Below are 21,263 nucleotides of genomic sequence, written 5' to 3'. Positions count from 1 at the left end.
TGTTGAGTTTCTGCAATACTTTTGGCAAATTTCACCCTTTTAGAAAAATCAGCTAATTTGAACCAATCCTTGGAAATGTATTTTTAGCAATCCAAAATGCGGCTGTTTTGTTCAGCCTTAAATTAAACACATATTCTGTGCACTGTGGCTTGAAACACAGTGAATCTATGTTCAAACCACATCCACCCCACTTTGTGCATGTTTCTAGAAACTGCTTTAGGATGACACAAACCCACAGAGCACATTCCTAATAAATAGCATTATTCTGTCTAGAATCAACAGCAAAAATGCAACATGCATATAAATCAACATATAGTACAATGAAAATGGGCAGTCTGTGGCTAAATGTAGATTTCAGACCTTGATCCTTTTGTATAGGATTCTTTTTCTTGTATGAATGTGATACATTCCTTGCTGTAGGGAAGTAGCAAAGTGTCACCGTTATATTTTAATAATTGTGTGGCACTGAAAACCTGCGGCAGCCACCCGAGTAACATATATATTCTTTTGCTAGAAGTAAGATTACAATGGCAATGGAATGGAACTGGATACTTCCTCACTCCCGAATAGGCAGCTCCTTCAGAAGACAGTTTTTCACCTGTCATGAATAAATTCAAGGCCTGGTTTGGGGGATGAAAAGCCTTCATACAATTACTCTCCAGCTGTTTGTTGTCTGGATTTACAGTGGACAATTCCAAGAGATGTTGTGGCCCTGAGCTTTCCTATATTGCGTGTGATCCTGCAAACCAGCAGCCAAAGTAAATAACTTGATTTCATTTACTGGACAAATGTGGAGGTCAAAACCAACAAAGCTTCAGGACCACACAAGCATATTTTCCCCAAAGGTGAACTGTGAAATGTGCTTGGGAGAGATGGATCAGTAAGAATGTTTCTTGATTGACATCCTTCTATAAGCAAGTATCATATACTGTGCAATAATAATTTAATGACATCTGGGTAATTTAATTCTTCACAGCTTCAGTGAGCTTGAGGTTCAGTTTTTAGCAGGATGGCTTTGCTATCTACATCCCCTGTATTTCATCTGTGTTGGCTGTTGTAATACTAATAAGTATAGACTGAACATCTAATATTTGACCTTTATCTTGAGCTAGATGGTTGAGAAGTCCAACCGAAGCCAATAGGTAGATTAACATATATTTTGGGTTGATTGCAATTTAGGATGTAAGAAGGCATTTCATTGCAATCAGCACTGTTTCCATTCCACCACAGTTCAGCTTCAGCTAAAGCCTACATTGTTTGTCCTGCTGTGCACTATGGCCAAAGCCTTTAATTACATAATCAATTTCAATGCATTTCTATGGGATGGAAATGTCAAAACTAATACAGGAAAAAATGCCATTATTTCCATAATGTTTGCAGACTAAAAAAACAACAACTATGAAAGCAAATACTGCTCATATTCACTTGCATGATTTCCATTCCTGACCTCAGATGACCATGAGAATTGCAGAAATTTCCGCTTCTGTTTCTGTTAATCTCTAATTCAATGGGACTCTAAGAATTTGGCCAAGAAAACAATTTTGTACTCAGTTCTGTAATGTGGGATTAGCAGGACAAAAATGTCTACAGTCCAATCCAATACGTGTCTTTTCAGTGTTAAACCCCATTGATTTCAATGAGGCCCACCCATTACATAGACATAAGCTAGGGATTCATTACAATTGAGGGGTTCCCCGCTCCCAATGTCTCTCTACAACAGTATAGGTTTTGGGGGCGGAGGAAGTAGAGGGACCCTTAATTCATAAGACCAACCAATGATTCCTTCCAGTTTTAGCTAAATCATGCCCCTGCCCATTATCCTTTTAAAAACAGCAGCTAAGGGAGCCATGATAAAGGTAGAGTGGCTGAGCCCACTCTGCCACTCTGTTATTCAAGCACTGCTCTGTAAGTTAATCACTTGTCTTATTTTGTCTTCATGTAATGTTATATTTAGACTCCTTTGTAGGTTTATATGAGAGTAATGTAAACCAGCAGAGCCAACATGTGGCCTTGAGATGCTCTTGAACTCCAAATCCCATAGGCCTCAGCCACCATGACCAATGGTTGGTCAAAAATGGTTAGAATTGTACTCCATTGTGGTGCTGTGGTTAAGAGTGTCAGACTAGGACCTGAGACACCAGGGTTCAAATCACCACATGGCCAAGAAGCTCACTGGGTGACTGGGTGCCAGTCACTGCCTCAGTCTAACCTACCTCACAGCATTGTTGTGAGTATAAAAATGCGGGGTGGGGGAGGGAGAGACCACCTATACCACCTTGAGCTGCTTGGAAAATAAGGTGGTATATAAATGTGTTAAATAAAAATAATAATAGGCCTACAGCATCTGAAAGGCACCACCTTTGTGTTCATGGGTCCAAGAAATCCTGTCACAAAAGAAGGAGTAAACGTGTTGCAGATAAATGCGAGAGAAATCCTCACTAACACTGCAATTTCCTCTCTAATAGCAAAATCTCAGACTGAAAAAAGACCCCCCGCTTCACTGGAGACAGTCAGCTTGCATTTGCAGGCTCTCAAAAGGATCCCCTTCAAGAGCCACTTTTCTGCGGGTTTGGCTTTACTTAAAAAAGGTATGGAGTGCAGGGGAAAAGTGAGGTTTGCTAACAGATATGCAAAGGTGCACTTATCCCTGGAGGGTGAGGTTCTGGGTGGGTGGAACCAGGTAGAGAGATTCCATTCCCTATTGGTTAAGTTATTTAGGTAACTGGAACCCTCCTGATGCATAAGACAAATAAAGACTCACACTGATGGACACCACCTTGAATGGGCAGACATTTAGTCCTATATCTGTGCTGCTTGTTGTATTGTTTTTAAAATACTTTTAACATGAGTTTATTGCTTTCTTTTTCTTTCCTTTTTCAGTGCTCAACTGATTTCTCTTCTATTTTCCCTGCCTATCCGTATGAACAATATAACCTTGATTGAAATCTATTCTATTCTATTTTTATTTTACTTTTATTAGAGCAACATTTTTTTTAAAAGCAAAGGGTAATTTATATTATATTTTCTCTTCCTTTTTCTTTCTCTTGATTCGGATTTTTTGTTTGTTTGTTTGTTTGTTTTTGTAATGGCTTAAAGTAAAAGCCGAGATGCCCCAGGCCTGGAACTATTCAAAACTGATCAAAATACAGGTGAGTTACTATACAGTATGATTATATTTGTTTGTTGTTGCTGCTGTTATCCTTTAATGTAAACATTTGCTGCTAGTTAAGGAAAGGACAGAATAGGGAGTTATGTTACTGCAGAGACAGGACCGGAAAGGATATACTATGTCTCAAAGCCTGTATATACTTAATTGAAAGTAAGTAAAAAGGAGAGATGTATTTTCAAGTTGAAGCTGCAGAAAGTATAACAGGAAATGAGGTGCAGGAAGAAAAAGAATATGGAATGCAGAATGTCAAAACTGTTGCATTTTACCTTTAGGAATCCGTGCAGTCCCATTTTAATTAGCAGAGAAGAACATGCTTATTTATTTGTATATACACATTCCTTTATGGTGCTCATCTAGATGTACCCCAACAGCCAAATTCCAAATTTCATTGAAGGCAATGTATTCTGTCAAGCATCTGTGCATGTGTCCATTTTCTCCTTAATTTTCATTTTCGGTACACTCACAAAACCTTTACTGTAAAGAGACTTGGCCTGAATGACCCAGGATTTCACCCTTAAGAAAGATTTTCAACACATTCCATCTGTAGCTGGGATGGTGGCGGGAGGCAGGGAATTCCCCCCCCCCTAAAATGCCCAAGATTCTCCGAAGAGATAATGGCTGTGAGAAAGTCAAAGCAATATGAACTACAGCAGTATCAACTGATCACCAGTCTTGTTAATATTCTCTCCTTAAAAAGACCCAAGGTCTTAAATCCATATTTATTTGTCTAGGATTATAAAGTACCTTGAATTTAAACAGGGATAAATTGCTGTTTTCATTGATGTTGGAAGGTAAGCAGAAAAAATAACTGGCAGAATGTCTTGATCTGTATGGGGAGATTATCGCCGCCCCCCCCGCTCTCTTCCCCCCAAGTGCTCATATGCTATTCCCACAGCATCATATAATGAAAAGGAAAGGAGAAAGACCTCCTCAAAACAGCTTTAAAGTTTTGGGGAATTGATTTTTCAGAAAGCTGCCTAAAACCAGCCAGTTCATTCAAGAATGGTTCGAATAACCACTCTGGGCTCTTCAAAGCCAGCCACATGAATCAGGTTAGAATCAAAGAATCATCGAGTTGTAGAGTTGGAAAGGACCCCTGAGGGTCATCTAGACCAACCCCCTAGGGTGCAGGAATCTCAACTAAATAATACATAGCAGGTGGCCATCCAACCTCTGCTTAGAAATCTCCAAGGAAGGCAGTCCAATCTGTGCAGCAAGCACCTCAAACATAAAAAAGTTAGAAAGATTTTCAAATGAAAAAGCTTGGCATTCCAATGACTTGGCTTGATGTATAATGCATGGACCCTTTCAAACATTCATTCCATTATATAAATGAATGGAGGGAGGTTGAGATTGCAGGTTGTAGGTTGAGGTTGTGGACTGCTAGCCCACCTCCGATATTCCCAAGATGCCCATGTTCATAGGAACCTAAACATGCATTGGTTTGCTAGACACACATACACCTAAGCATACATTCATTTTCTATGCATGATGCATCGGCTGCAAAAATTGGAGCATATAGTTTACAAGTAGAATGCCCACACATGTTTGGGTATCTGAATCATAGAACTGTAGAGTTGGAAGGGAGCCCAAGGGTCTTCTAGTCTGACCCAGTGCAATGCAGGAATCTCAACTAAAGCATCCAAGACAGATGGCTTAAAATCCTCCAGTGAAGGAGAGTCCACCAATGTCAAACATCTCTGATAGGAGCATATGCTCTTGTGCAAATGGTGCCTTGAACACATAACAGTTAGAGGTTGGGGTCAGGTAGCAAACCCGGCTTCACCCCTCCATGCATTCATTTCTACAAGGAAATGGACAACCTTGTGGGGCTTATTTTAGGGGATGACACTGGAGAGGCCTCTCATCAGGAGAATATGTATCTGTAGCACTGATTTCAGACACATGGAAACAACTGAAAGTTCAGCACATGAAATATTGTCCTCTCTGAGCACAGAAGACAGCTTTTGGGAAGAAAGCTGTCTTCCTTTCTTTGAGCATATGGTAGCTCTGCCTAATAAATTAGGATATAGCTTGCATTAATGTGCCCAGGAAACATTGAAGATCATTCAGAGGACAGTTTTTAAGTTCACTCAGACCTTTCCGATATAATTTGATTTGAAATTTGGATGCAAATGTATATAGTAATAGTTCTTTACCATCTCTTTTCAAAACTCTCTTGGAAACTAATGTAAGATTGTCCCAAACAGCTCTGATTAAGGTCTATCAAACAGGTATGGTTTAGTACACTTGTTTAATGATCCTGCAAAAAGGAATTTTGGATGTCAGCTCCTTCTGTGGAATGTGCTTCATCACATCGCCACAACACCCATCGTATTCTTGCAGCCATTATCACTTTGGTAACCTGCAGTTTGCTTATTAGGTAGTTATTGGCTGGGAGCATTACTAATGTCCTCAGCTTGGTTTCCATTAAGTTCAAGTTTCATGCACCCTAAAGGCTTGGCCTTGGAAAGGGTTAACACTTTGGGAAGGAAGCTGAGAGTTTGGGGGCTGATCTCACCCAAGACCCGTAGAAACATGCCTAATGAAAATGCATTACAAAGGAGTCAGGTTTGCAGGGAGGAATTTCAGCAGACAGGTTCCTTTTGTTCTTATGAAGTTCCCAAAAACCTCCAAACAAGTCTTAACATACCCAAGGGAGAGGACTTGCAAAAGCAGGTCTGTACATTAAAAGAAAAGCCTTCAAGCATTTTGAAGACCTGTATCAGCACTTCTGTGGTTTAGTAACTCAGGATTTAGAATCCTTGCTCGCTATCACAAGATCTCATTATCTCTGCAGGGGAATATTCACAACACAATCTGTTTATACCAAAGCTACTTTTCTAAACATTTTTGCAACTCAATCCTATCCACCTATACTCAGAATTATGCCTCACTAGGGATGTATTTCTAAGTAAATGCCAAACATTTATTTCTTAATGATTTAAAAATTTAAGAAGGAACTCAGTATAGGGCTTAAATTGGCTTCATAGATCTTGGACCCATTTATTAGACACTACAAGGAACATTATTTGGAAACATTTAAAAAGAACCCAATCCTATACACATGTACCTGGAAGTAAATGTGTATAGGATGTGAAAGAAAGATGATGTTGATGCAATTTCTTGAGATTTAGGAAAAATGAACTCTGTCCTATGCTCTGGAATGAATGCTCTATAGTACATTTGAGTTTGTTTTCTCAGCTTCTCAGTTTGATCTCTATGAAATGGTAGGAGCATCACTTTTTTGCTTCACAGCTAGATTTTGGATGCAAATTAGACAGCAATCCTATGTACACTTACTTAGGAGCAAGTCCCATTAAATTCAGTGAGGCTCACCTCTAAGAGAACCACTTTGAGGTTTGTTGTTTTTTACAATCAAATGGTCTATCATTTTTATGAAATTAAACAAATAAATATAGAGGACTGGACTGGAAAATCAATGATTGGGAATTATAAAATGTTAGTTAAGGTATTCTTAGATATAAAGTTTTCTTTCCTCCTATGTAAAGTGGAAATGATTATTTCTTTTCTCATGGTGATTTTTCTGACATTTATTTTAACTCATTTTTTCATGCACTTTTTTGGTCCAACCCTTTCTTGTGCTTTTCTATTCTTTTATTTGTATTATTTGGAAAATCAATAAAGATGCACCTTTAAATGGAAGCTGCTTTTCAACATCCGAGAGTGAATGTTAAATAAAAGTTTCCACAATTAAGTCAACAAGCTGTGAAATAAAGCAAGCTCGTCTTCCCACAAAGGATGAAAATGATGATTTGCTCTCTTTGAAATTCATTTGAATAGCGCCATTTTAAACTTCACTGTATGAATTACCCTTCTATGTCTGCGAAAACTTTGAATGTTCCCTTGTTCATGAATTTTCTTCCTTTGATTACTTTTCCCTGTAAGATCTTTGGGGTCATACCCACATTTTCTTCTGTATTTCCACAGGGTGTAATAAAACAGCAGTTTTATCTCCAGTGGGTTCCTCAGGCACATCCACAAAACAAAACCAACCCCTGTCCTAGGTGTAACAAATTATCTACCACAATAGCAGATTGTGAAAACAATAAAGTAGGTGTTGCTTTCAGTCCATAACTATCCCAGTACTTCTGTCCATATCACTCTGTTTGCATAAGACTGTGGCCTGCCCTTTCTATTGCATTGTGTCACATGTCTATTACATTGTACACTGAATTCTTGTGTGACATTTTGGTAGCTTGTTGAAAGTATAGAAGTAACAGGATCCATTACATGCTAGACCCTTTAGGCAACTGATGTCCATGTGGACCCCTACCTATTGTGACTGAAAATGAGATACAGTAGTGTGAAAACATCAGCCACCTGAATTTACCCTATGAGAGAAAAGATTCTAGGCAAGATTAGAAATAAACCATTAGGTTTTGCTGGGGGCTTGTTTATACTAAGTGTTATCTAACTATTTGCCTACAGATGTTCATCCATTTCAAAAGTCGGTATTTCTGAATTATTATAAATGTGAGGACAAATGCACAGATGTGAAGCATCTGATCCTCAAAACTAGACGACAAGTCCAACAAATGAATAATAACCGCAAGCTTTCCCAGAGATATTGTAATGATCTCTGCTGCAAAGATAGCATACGGATAATCCTTTAAGTGCTTCAGAATTTCTTGCCTGCTGATAGAGTTCATGACAAAAGGATAAATCTAAAGAGGATGAGGATACAGAGAAAAACAAATCCTCTTCAATGTCCCTGTGTGCTAAACAAAAAGATGATGTACTGGAGGAATAGTTTGAAATGGGGGGGGGGGGAGTATCCAAGCATAAAGTATATTAAGTAAACAATAAGGGGGCCTGATACAAATCTTCCCCAACTTGCTGCCCTTCAGAAGCCTTGGGCAGAAATGTGCATCATCCATGATCATTGGCCAAGCTGATGGGAGTTTCCATCTAAAACATCTAGGGTATCTTGTTGAGGGGGGAGAGCTGTACAAATACTGCCTTTAATGTTGTTTCCAGTGTTAATTTTCACTCAACCTGTGTCTGCTACTGACTGTTTTTCTCATGACATGTTTGTTTGCCCCAGTCACCAAGGTACACAAAGAAAGTTCCATGGGTTCTGTTGTCCTTCATTCCACCGGAGTCTGTCTCATAACAAATCAGATTTCAGTGGAGTGAAGCACAAGAGGCATGGAGTTGAATCAGCTGAGCATTCACATTGACGCCAGTGAGGAAGACTCTTTAGAGAAGAAAGAAACCTGGTTAGGTGAGCAGTCCCAGCAGAAACTGAGCATGCTGGGGGACGTGGCAATGAAAAGAAGAGTGGCATAGAGCATTTTAATTGCCTGTTTGCACTTTGAATATATTTGGGGAAAACATTTTGAAAATCTACTGACATCCTGTGTATTATTATTTTTTAAAGTAAAGGTCTATATAAAAGTTTGCAAGCTGCTTCCTTGAGACTTAAATACCTTATGCATTTTGTATTTGAACTTGTCTTCTTCTTGCAATTTGCATTCTGTGAGGGTTTTGTTTGCTTTTCAACTTCACTTTTCCAATTGGGAGGCAACCAAGCACCTTCATACACTTGACTTTCCTTGCTTCAGCACTCTCAACTTTCTGGCAAAACTCTCTTCAAATATGAGGGCCATTTATTTTGTAAAAAAGCAAATGTAAATAAGCTTTACATTGGAGGGCATTTCAGATTTTTCAAGTGGCGCACAAGATGTATAATTTTTAAGGTGTCAGTGTAAATTTTGCAAAGGTTAATGCAGTTAAACATTTTCGACATACACAAATGTCACATCTCCCACTAATCATTCAGCAAATGTAATTGCCTTTTCATAGCTTTCAACTCCCTGAGACACAGAGTGGGAAAACAAGGACAGGCAAATTTCAAACAGCACCAAATAATGCCTTTGCACTGTCAGCATCCATTATTTGTCCTGAAAGATTTAGTGCTCAGTTCCAAAAATGTATAGGCCTGTATTCTTTTCTCCCACTTCCTTCCTAGTCTTAATTTTAGAGCAATTTTGAAAAAACTCAAAAGGCTGCAGCTTTGTGATATTCCTTAGAAACCCAGACCTCAGCAAGAATTCTGTCATTGCAGACGCCCACTTTCAGTTTAATGTGAAGATGTTGGCACTGTTTTATTGAACCCATTGTCACATTGCAGCAGTCCAGCCTCACATATATTTGTGACAACTAAGCAGAATTACCAATCCTGAACATCCCTCAAAGGCAGTACCTCTGCAGGACCCCGACCCTGCCTGCCCTATGATACGAAAGCTCAAAATTAAATAGTCAAAGTTCTCAATTGCTAAATAGAATTAGGCTAGAGATACACAGGACTTGGACACAGATGCTCAGTATGTATATCGGATCCCTGAAAGCCAAATTTGCCTACTCTAAAGTCAAGCTGGTTCTCACCCATCTAGGTGGGGAAAAGGAACTATAGTTTGTGGTGTATTTGATTCTACAATGAATTTCAATGGAGTACAGTTCCACACACATTAAATGGTTTGCAGAGGGAAGCTGCTCCTGAACTTCCAGTGGCAAAGCAGGTATACTGAGTCCTGATTACAGAGACACAATTCTCAGTTGCAGGTATATGTGTGTGTTCCTATTTGTGTGCGTTCATAGAGATAACATTTCCACAATGTATTTGACATAGACCACCATATTAAACTTACTACAGTGAAATCAGTGGGGCTAACTTCTGAGTAATGTGTTTCAGGTTAGGGCATACACAGCTCAGTACTCATCTGAATGATCTGACATGAACTGCAATGTCACCTCACATCATGAAGCAATATTTATGTATTGATCTCTTTGAGTCCATAAAGCAACATCTGGCCCTAATTGTAATCAATGGGTGGTTTTAAAATGCTTGAAATTTCACTTGAAAAGAAGAAGAAATTGATTTGTCTCTGCGTTTCACATATTTACCATTTGTATTCTGGAAAGGTAAAAATCACTGACAATCTGCTTTCAGAAGAGATCTTCTTGAAGCCCATACATCCCTCAGCAACCTCCCCTGCCACTGATTATTTGGTACCATCTAAGCTCAAGTGCTTTATACCTTTGAAGACTTTACTTCTAGACACTCAAGAGTGGATGGCATAATGTTTGAGAATAGAAGTATCATGAGAATAATGTAATCTATCACCCTTGTCATAGATTACAATCCACAAACAATTAAGCCACCATACTCAAGTCAGTCACCACAACACACTTCACTGTGCCTTACACTGTGAGGAAATTTTAAGCATTTATTTCTTTATTTTTAAATTTCTATACCGCTTTATATTTTTAATAAAAATAAAAATCTCAAAGTGGTTTACAGCATATTAAAGCAATAAAGCAATAGCTGGGCAATGTTCCTCCGGCCTCATGAGGAGCCTATTCAGTAGGGCTGGGTGAGTCTGGGCCTCGCCCCCTAGGCCAGGTGTAAAGGGCCTTGCAAGTAACCGGCCTTCATGCCCCACAGCAGAGGGGTGTTCCTCTAGCCTCAAGAGGAGCCTTTTCAGTAGGACTGTTGTGTGTGTCCCGCTCCCTAGGCCAGGTGGAAAGGGACTTGCAAGGAGCGGCCTTCATGCCACACAGCCAGGCAAAGAATATTCATATGAATATTCATATTCATGCATATGCAACTCCATTGAAGGTATATTTTTTGCCATTAGAATCCAAACACACACAGAGAGAATTTGCCTTGAATTATTACAAGCATAAAAAAATAAAACTTGAAGAGAAAATATTTGTCTGTTCAAAATGATAAATTGATATTTTGATTTGTGTTGAAGAGTAATATACCTACATGTTTTCCGGTTTTTAAAAATCTCATATATATATAATACTTTTTAAAAAATCACTCACTTTCTGTTTTAGTCCTTTCTAAAATCAGCAGTACCCTTTATGCCCTGTGGATTTTCATCATTTTAACAAATGTAGCATTTCACATATGCGTTATCTCCATGACACTTTTTTTTTTTTTGCTATAAGTCATCACAAACAGGCTACTTAGGGTCTTACAAGGTTGCCCTTGGAACTGATTTCTAGCGAGGATTAATTATGGGTTTAATCAAAGCAACACTTTGACTTTTGATCCACCTTTTAGTGAAGCAAGATCTGAGAACCAGAGATAAGCACGTACATGACTATGGATAGCATAATAATTTGTATATAATTACTCTCTAGTAATCCTAATGTCAGAGCTCCGTTCTTCCCAGAAAGTGCCCAAGCAGTATCTAAAAAGAGTTGGGTGGAATATAAATATTAACCACAATTAAAAGGAAATTCCTCAAACCAGGTTATTATCATCAGAAAAGATGCACTCTTAGCCACTAACATTGTAAAACATGGTAAAAAAAACAAAGGCCTGCTATTGCTGCAGATTCGTGTCCACCAGCAGGAGGGGGTGGGAGGGACACTCAATTCTGTTCACATTCAAGGGTGAATGTATCAAGGTTGCACTTTCTGAAACAATATGAGAACTGAAACACAGCCATCCTTCAAAATTTGCAACTATCTTAGTTTGCTATACAGTTCTCCAAAACAAATACATTAGGTGCCTAAAAATGAATATACTACTGAAAATAGCATACAAAAGTGCATGGTATTATGTACAGTTGTGTTTATTAGGAGAAATGCACACTGCAATACTGAGGAATTATCATGTGAACATGTTCTTTTTAAACACACACAAATTGCTGCAGAAATATGAAGAACTGGTTTTTAAGGTTGGAAAAACAAGGAACAGCATGAGTCGAAGCTGACAGGTCCTTCCATTCTTAGCGACGAGATCCTGACTTCCATATTGTTACTCTGTATGGCTGGGACTGAGCTGCATTACTGCTCACCTTTGCCCAAACAGTCCTATTCCTTACACCCAGCTACTACCATGGCATCCCACAGGCCTAAGTAGATCACAAACCCAGTAGTCCCTTTGCTGTTCTGTTTACAGTGGTACCTCAGGTTACATACGCTTCAGGTTACAGACTCTGCTAACCCAGAAATAGTGCTTCAGGTTAAGAACTTTGCTTCAGGATGAGAACAGAAATCGTGCTCCAGCAGCGCGGCAGCAGCAGGAGGCCCCATTAGCTAAAGTGGTGCTTCAGGTTTAACCTGAACAGTTTCAAGTTAAGTACGGACCTCCGGAACGAATTAAGTACTTAAACTGAGGTACCACTGTATCTGTTTGCATGCTTCAAGTGGGCCAGCATAGATGCCCTTGAACAGACCATCCAAATTCTCACTTCTTATTGGTTGCATATATGCACAGTCACAAACACACACACAAACATGTGCCCTGCCTCCCCTCACCTCCACAAAGATGGCTCCACAGTACCTTCTCTGGGGCTCAAAGGGAAGGAGTGGGATTGCAGTCACTTTATCTACTGCCCCATGGAGTCTTAAGGTATCTGCTCTTCAGAAAATAGGAGAGCTCTTTCTTGGATGGAGTTATTTTCTTAACCTCTGTGTAGATATTGCTTAGGTCACAGGTGACTAACCTCCGGTCCACCAGATGTTACTGAACTTCAGCTCCCATCAGCCCCAGACAAAATGGCCAACGGTCAAAAATGTAATAAATTTAAAAAATTGTCCAGCATCACTGTAGAGACCAACTAAGTTTGTTCTGGGTATAAGCTTTTGTGTGCATGCACACTTCTTCAGATACTGCGCCAGACCAACACAGCTACCTATCTGAAGGTCAAAGATGTAGTCCAACAACATCTGGAGGTTTTCCGCAGGTTAGCCATCTCTGATTTAGAGCCAGACTAGATGAGACACCATCCACACAAGTAACAATTACATGAATAGCCTTTAAAATGTCAGTAGAAGACACTGGGCAGGGGGTGAGATGGAATCCAGATCCAGCCCCTGTGCCTGCTAATTGCATTGGAAGATCTGCTCATGTCCATTCTTCCAAGGCAAATAGCAGATGCAAGGGGTCAGATTCAGATTAAGACTGAAGGGTCTCATCAAATTTGGCCCCTAAGAAAATATGCAGATTAAAACTATTCCTGGGAGATCATATATGTTTCTGTAGAATAATTCACACTAATAAGCTACTTTCAGGAAGGTGACATGGGCAGCCTAGGGAGGGTTAGACCCAATGAAATTGAGAGCAAAACATGTATGTTTCACTGTGATTCAGAAGGAAGATGAGGAATTTCAGGCATTTGAATTCAGTCGTTTGCCTTTGAGCTATTTATGCATATTGGTATTTCCATCCAGAATAGGGAGGGAATGAGACAAGGTGGTGGTGAGGTCCCTCCTTTGGTAAGGAATGCACACACTGGCAATTGCAGCTTAACCAGTGATACTTCATTTGTTTTCATTTAAGGCAATAGCAAACATTAGAATTACACAAACTGAAATCTGACACCAGTCCTAACTGCTGTTGTTTAGTGCTATTCAGAAGTCTCCAGTGCTAAACAAAATTTGTCACTACAGCCTAAGGGAGACTTGATACTAGTAACTGGCTGAGCTCACGTGTCTTTTTTGAAAGCTTGACAACTGCTAGCATTCTTAGATCTAACTTCACAGAGTGAGCATTACCCATACAAACAGAAGCCTGACAGACTTTTGAAAAGACAGAATCCTTTCACAGAAGGTCACACAGTGTCAGGATTAGGGATTACACAAGAAATTGTGACTTTATTCATGTTGCCCTTTCATCTATTTTAAGTGCTTTTGATTTACCAGAACAGAGAATCATTATAGTTGAGCTCTTACTAACTACTACTCTTCCTTCCGCAGTTATAATTGCTGATAAGGATGATTATGGTAAAGATTACAATGCAGCATTGTTCTTCAGCCATTAGATCATGTGTATGTGCATGTGTAGACCACTTGTGCAAGCCAAGTTAATGTCAAGGAATGGATCTGATCTAGTCATACTTCATTTTGTGCAGGGGTAGTTTCTAGGTGTTGTGGACTATAGCTCCATCATTCCTAACCAATGATGATTGGGGCTGATGGGAGTTGTAGTCCATATCTGGAAGGCATCATGTTGACTACCTCTGCTTTAGCATATGCTGATATTCTCTTCATTGAAATGAGCAGAGAAACTCTAATTGGTGCTGCTTCGCCATCACAGCACCAATGCCTGTCAACAAACTTCTAACAGTGTGACAAGCATTCATTATAAGTGACTTGACACATTGCTGACATATAATATTACAATGCAGCACACAAAAGAGAGTAGATTGAAAGAGCAGTGTGCAGTGGGAGATGTGGTGGACAATGGTCAGGTCATTTCTAACCATGTCTGGGTCACCTTGCCTTCTTGATCATCTCTCAACCAATGGGCCCTTGATTACACTAGTGACAACTCCCAGGGTTTGAACATTCTGCTACTGAATGCCAAATCAGTTAAAGAAAGAAAGAAAATCTGCCCTCAATTTACTAATAAAATATTCATCCCATGACTACTTTGAAAATGAAACCCACAGTTGCCATGGTGACCTCAGATTAGAATGCCTAATCCTAGGCAAGAACTGAAGAATGGGGGCAACTTTAGGAGGCATCAGGGACCAAATGAAATGAGATCAGGGCCACAGGCTGCTCACCTGTGGCTTAGACTTCCCAGATTCTTCAACCTCCAGAATTTGAATGTTCTGCCACAAGAGATTAATGGATCCAATGGTTTTCTGATGTCCCAGAAAAGGTATCAGAAGCATATCACCCCATTGCTGAAACAACTGCATTGGCTCCCTATTTCTATCTGGGCCCAATTCAAAGTGCTAATTATGACCTACAAAGCCATAGCTGAACTTTACACAACTAGGTTTCGATGGGAGGGGTTGTAGCTCAGTGGTAAAAAAGGTAAAGGACCACTGAATGGCTAAGCCCAGTCAAATGCGACTATGGGGTGCAGTGCTCATTTCACTTCAGGCCGAGAGAGCCTGCATTTGTTCACAAACAGCATTTTGAGTCATGTGGCCAGCATGACTAAACTGCTTCTGGTGCAACAGGACACCATGATGGGTGCCAGAGCACACAGAAACACAATTTACCTTCCTACCACATCGGTACCTATTTATCTACTTGCATTGGCATGCTTTCAAACTGCTAGGTTGGGAAGAGCTGGGACAGAGCAACAAGATCTCACCCCATCACGCAGATTTGAACTGCCAACCTTCTGATCAGCCAGCCCAAGAGGCTCAGTGGTTTAGACCACAGCGCCACCCTCTCCCCTTTACCAGTTCTGTTGTAAAGCATCTGCCTTGCATGCAAAAGTTTCAAAGTTCAATCCCTGGCATCTCCAGGAAGAGCTGGAAGAGACTCCTGCCTGAAACTCTGGGGTGCTGCATCCAGTCACTGTAAACAGCATTGTGTTAGATGGAGCAATAGTCTGACTTGTTATATGGCAGCTCTCTTCATTCTGTATCTGACAGACAATTTTCTCCAATGTGAGACTTCCAATTTATTTAAATCATATGCAAAAGCTCTTTTGGCCCTCAAATTTGCTACTCATGAAGGAGAGAAGGCATTCTATTTCAACACCAATGGTAAGGTAAGCTGGGAAGACGTGAAGAATAGAATTTCAAGGTCCATGAGTAATTATCATTAAATTAATCCACATATGTATTCCCAAATGCCATGTATTTCAAATGACACTTTGTTGATGCTGATCTTCTGAGCAGTTTTGAGTCTTTTCACTAGAAACAGATATACAAATGATATGCAGTACTGATGGCAAGTGATGTGTGTCATAGAATAATTAATGGAAGAAAGTGAACAATTGTATAGAGAGGTCAACCCCAGACAGTCTCAAGGGAAGAACATCAGGCTTTAATGTCAGTGATACAGTTCGCCTTCTTCTAAATTATAATTCCTAAAACTCTTCTCAGATCTGTTCTGTGTTACTCCTACAAATGCTCAGATCACATTCATTTGCCCACGATGAACTGATTAGAGCTCCTTTGATTTAAAAACTTAAATAAAATGTTACATTATGCTTGGCATTTCGCTTTATGCAGTGCTCCCAAGCAAGCTAGGATGAAAGGCCCCTTAGAAATGTGGGTTTGATTGACAGACTGATTGAATTAATTGCAGACATTCTCTTAATTATACACTTAATTACTGACACTATGTGTCAAAAGATTATGTGGCAGCACCTGCAGGAGACCCTTTGCAGCTCCCATCAAGGCCAGCTGTGCCAAATTTCGAGGAAACACAGGGCATTGCCTGCAGCTTCTATAAAAGGGGGAAATCATATTATTTTAATAATATACAATTAGAGTTCACCGTTGCCATCCCCCAAATATGCACAATCTCCACTCTCTTTGCAGGGACAGGATCTATCACATCAAGAACAGAGAAAACACAAAGGGTGCTAATTATAGCTCCATGTGATGAGGCTTTTCTCTGGATGATTCTTAAGTAATTTAGACTGGAAGAGGAGAAAGAAACAACCAAGGCTGATACAAGATGTAGCAAAGTAGTTGCTAGATAAATAAATAACTAGATAAATGACTGTTGTTGGCCAGCCTGTACAACAAACTTTCTCTGGAATGCTATGTTTGAAGAATATTTTGAGTTTAACTGGCATGGGCAGAGGCATAGCTGTCAACTTTTCCCTTTTCTTGCGAGGAATCCTATTCAGAATAAGGGAATTTCCCTTAAAAAAGGGAAAACGTTGACAGCTATGGGCGGAGGGGTTACCACAAAGATGCAATTATGCAAACGTATGAGTGGAACTGATCTGATCCATGTGGGGTGCATCAGAATGTCTTCTGTGCAAATCATACACTTCCATATGCATACCATTTCCACTGGCAACAATATGGAACTTCCTCTTAGTGACAGGACCAGCCCTACTATAAGGCAAAATGAGGCAGCTGCCTCAGGCAACAGGTACTGAGGGCAGAAAGCAATAGCAAGGTGCTAGAAGACAAAGATGTGTGTGTGAAATGGCCTGCCTTGCACCTTGGTAGCTAGCTTTCCTTCAGGTGCAATGAAATATGCTGTCCTATCACTGGTGCTGAACTAAGGTCGCATCCAGGTCATGCATTTAAAGCACTTAAAGTGGTCTAATAGCGTTTAAAATGTATGGTGTGGTTGTGATTATACTGCAGTCCAGTCAGGTTCTGTAAGTGGAATGTGGACGCCATCTTGTCTTTCACCTCAGGCAGCAAATATAAGTGAGCCAACTCTGCTTCCGCTAGCAACTGTTTCTTAGCCAGGTTCAGAGCTTGAGGACTGGATCAATTTTGCAGTCCAATGCAGGACACATGTTTATATTTCCACGACAAACACTTTTTGGCCTCATCCCTGCTATAGGATGCCAGAGAGACAGAGAGAACTGCAGATTGCTTCAGTTCTTTCTTTACAAAGCCTTCATGAATAGTGACAAATGTGCCCACCCTATCACTGCAAGTGAGCTTCACTCACTCCAGAATGAACATAGCTGCTCCATGGCAGTGAGCTGCTGGGTCAGAAATGCAGCTTTAATGGTACACACTTCACAAGAGGGGTGCATGTGACCCAGTACTGCAGACAAAGGCTGCTATGCTTCGAGTTATACAGGATGAAGAGGGGAAATGTTGCCTTCTAGCCCTCCAATGGAAAGCAGCAATGTATAAAACACCATGATCAAAGGGAAAGCGAATGACAGAAAATAGGATGAGATTGGAGGGGGAAACAAGATGAAAAGTGCCATTAACAAAACACAACACAGAAATTGCAGTGGTGTTTATGATGTAGCTTCCTGTCTCTTCACACTCACAGAGACTTGGAGCAGCTGTTTGCCTGTCTCATTAAGAGCCTTGTGAAAGAGAGAGCAGGGGGAGAAAGGCCCATACAAATGAATGACTGCCTGCTTGCCTGCCTGCCTCAAAATAGAACTGGAGCTATATTATTCTATCTGGGAATGTCTCTGAATGGTGAGCACTGCTTCAAAGACTCTGATGCATCTCTCAGATGCCCTTTGCCTTGGGTTGTGCTCCAAGAAAGAACAAACATACATAATTCTTGTGCGGCTTCTCCCGTCCTCCTTAGTTCAAACATTAGCTAGAAATATGGGCATAAGAAATTGCCATACCCTATACCAGACCCACTATTCTCTACTCTGAATGGAGTCTCAGGCAGAGTTTACTGCAGAACACCCTAGTCAAGATCCTATTTAACTGGCAACAGATACTAAGGATTGAAGTTGGAAATGCTGGCATGCAGAACATGTGGCCTGCCACTGTAATTTCCTAATCCTAGGCCACTTTGTAAATAGATAGATAGATGATAGATAGATATAGATAGATAGACAGATAGATAGATAGATAGATGATAGATAGATAGATAGATAGATAGATAGATAGATAGATAGATGATAGATAGATAGATGATAGATAGATAGATGATAGATAGATGATAGATGATAGATAGATAGATGATAGATAGATAGATATAGATAGATGATAGATACACTTTCATCCTGAATTGTCTGGGAATGGAAGCATGGAATTACACATCACCATTTGTTTATTGCTATACTACTTTTCCACAAAATTCTGCTCAAAGTGGCATACAACAGATCAAGCAAACAACAATACATATAAACATGTTGGGGTTTTGTTTTTTTTTAAAAAAAAACACCTCAACTAAGAACAGGTACAAGTAATCACAATGTCAATAAATAAAGCTATGAAACAATACAGTGGTATCTCGGTTTAAGAATAGTCCTATTACGAACAATTTGGTTTACGAACTCCGCAAAACCGGAAGCAGTGTCCCGGTTTGCGAACTTTACCTTGGTCTAAGAATGGAATCCAAATGGTGGAAGGGCACTGGCATCGGAAGGCCTCATTAGGGAAAGCGTGCCTCGGTTTAAGAACGGTTTCAGTTTAAGAACGGACTTCCAGAACGGGTAAAGTTTGTAAACCAAGGTACCACTGTATATAAAAAATAGAAGAGCCTGTTGGATCAAGTCAAAGGCCCATCTAGTCAGGCATGCTGTGGAAATCTGAATGTCTATGGGAAGCCCCCAAGCAGGTCCTGAGCCGAACAGCTTAAGTGGCCTTCTCATTTTTTCTGCCCACAAATAAGGCAGAGAAGGCCATTATTATACAGCTCTAGTTTCAAGGCTACTCCAGTTTTACTTGACTTGGGGAGGCATTACTTCCAATGCCAGCATTCCTGGAGCAGTATGGAAGTGAGTGCATAGAAGCAGATGTCACTCCACGCTTGCAAAGATAGATGTATATAGTGATTTATGGTCTACTTTTTCATGTGTCTTCTGATGTCAGCATAGATGAGGAACATGCACCTATTTATTTAAAAAGCATTATAAGAAATAACCCAAAGATCTAAAGACCAGCTCTCTGAAATATGTGTCCTACTGGATAGCAGACTATACTTTGCATTAAATCCAGGCAGTTTCAAAGAGTAAGTTCTTTTATTGGTGCCAGAGAACCTGGTTGATATAAATCTCTCTCAGTGTTTATGCAACACAGCTAAAATGGTGACATATTCATTTACTCCTCTGATGATAAGCAGCTACTCGGTATGACTCCAAAAGCAAATGTTTATTGACTATAAGCTCTGTTGAATTAAATCTTAGGCTGGACCCTAACAGATCAAGATTCTATTCATGACATACATGGGGGAGAGGCCTGGTCAACAACTTAGATTTTTGGTAGCCACTTTGTGGGATGCTGATAAAGCTGTGGATCGCCAACTTCCATTCCCTGTTTCAAAGTGGGCTGCTGACAAGACCTGTAGCTAACATCCACAACACCCTTTTATCTGTAGCCTGGTATCTCGGATTGATACCAGATTTTCCTATGGAACCGCAGAGCTTCCAGTTGTTGATCCCTATACTAGAGTAATAATTACGTAAGGAACAAGGTAAGGCCCCAGTGAAATTGGATCTCCTTTTGTAGACTATAGAGATGCCAGCAGTGCTTGCTGGCCTCACATACAGCTTTAGATGACCCTAATGCTTATTTCAAAGAAAATCTGGTCTGCCCAGTCCTCAAACCTGCTCTCTCATACACATATTTGCACTTCCAATTTCCACCCCCTTCCCCTTTATAAAACTTGACTACCAGGGTAGCAGAAACTGCATAGTGGAAGGAAAGAAAAAGATCTGGTCTCTCCTTCTCCTCTCAGACACTCTGGTAGCATACCCTCCAACATTTTTACCTTAGAATCCAGGACATGACCCCACTCCTTCATGAGTCACATGACCCATGTTACATTGCGGAGCCTCAAAATGTACATTTTTTGGACAAAACATGTGAGATGTGACCTTGCATGATATCACAGAGCCCTCAAAATGTGTGAGAGAGCACAGCGCCCCAAGCTGATTTGATGCCCTGATTTGATGGGTATTTGGTAGCCCACACAGGGAAACATTGATAACCATTTTCAGTTGTATCCACTGTGTTCTTTTTCCAAAAGAGGCACATATTGAAAGGGCATAGATCTCAGGCAGTCTGTGAATATATGCATCTTCTTACTTGATTTGTAAGCTTAGGGTCTGAACTTGACAGGTTCATGCCTTGCCCACAAGTGCATACTCATCCTTCTACCTGATTATTTATTTATAAAAACATATTTATATACTGCTATATCATAAAAATATCAAAGGGGTTTACCACAATGCCTATATAATATATAATAAAATATAACAACAAACTTTAAAAATTATGTTAAAATTTAAAATCAAAGACCATCTACTAACCACTAAAGAAATATATTTTCTTCATTGCCTACGTAAGCCTGGTGGCATGGAAATGTTTTCAGGGATGTTTAACGATTGAAGCAGGAGATACTCGTTGAAAGGCTAGCATGTAGTATGGGAATAACAAGGGAATATCTTTAAAGCTGAAAATGTCAATGTTGAGTCTCTACTTACAGTGTTATCCAGAAGCTGAGTAGACCTGGGTGTTAGTTAGTTGGCTGTGGAGATTCCTCCTTGGGTAAAATATTCTTATCTTACAAAATTATTTGAGGAATTTCTATACCACTCTCCAATATAGAGTTCCAAGGGAAGTTTTAAAAACATAGTATCTAAGGAATTTCAAAAAAATTTCCCATGGACATGCAAGATTTCTCAGGACTGTCCTTAGGCTGTCACCAGATTTTGATCAAACTAAACTGAAAGATC

General features: G+C 39.9%; 2 long non-coding RNA genes across 2 annotated transcripts in view; one reads left to right on the top strand and one right to left on the bottom strand.

The window, feature by feature from the left end:
• The first annotated feature begins 2,757 nt into the window (after nt 1-2,757).
• On the top strand, nt 2,758-10,485 carry LOC310679411. Its single transcript, XR_014512226.1, has 2 exons — nt 2,758-3,149; nt 9,589-10,485. It is a non-coding gene; the product is annotated as an uncharacterized lncRNA (long non-coding RNA).
• Nucleotides 10,486-11,852: 1,367 nt separating this feature from the next.
• The window catches only part of LOC310679408, a 279,663-nt gene continuing 270,252 nt past the window's right edge, over nt 11,853-21,263 (bottom strand). The window contains exons 2-3 of the long non-coding RNA XR_014512219.1: nt 12,336-12,458; nt 11,853-12,103 (exon numbers count right to left, since the gene is read on the bottom strand). This is a non-coding gene — a long non-coding RNA (uncharacterized lncRNA). The remainder of the gene's footprint in view (nt 12,104-12,335; nt 12,459-21,263) is intronic.

This window comes from Podarcis tiliguerta (assembly GCF_965153285.1).
Source record: "Podarcis tiliguerta genome assembly, chromosome: 6".
Classification (NCBI taxonomy): Eukaryota; Metazoa; Chordata; class Lepidosauria; order Squamata; family Lacertidae; genus Podarcis; species Podarcis tiliguerta.
This window is presented reverse-complemented; position numbering and strand designations above follow the sequence as displayed.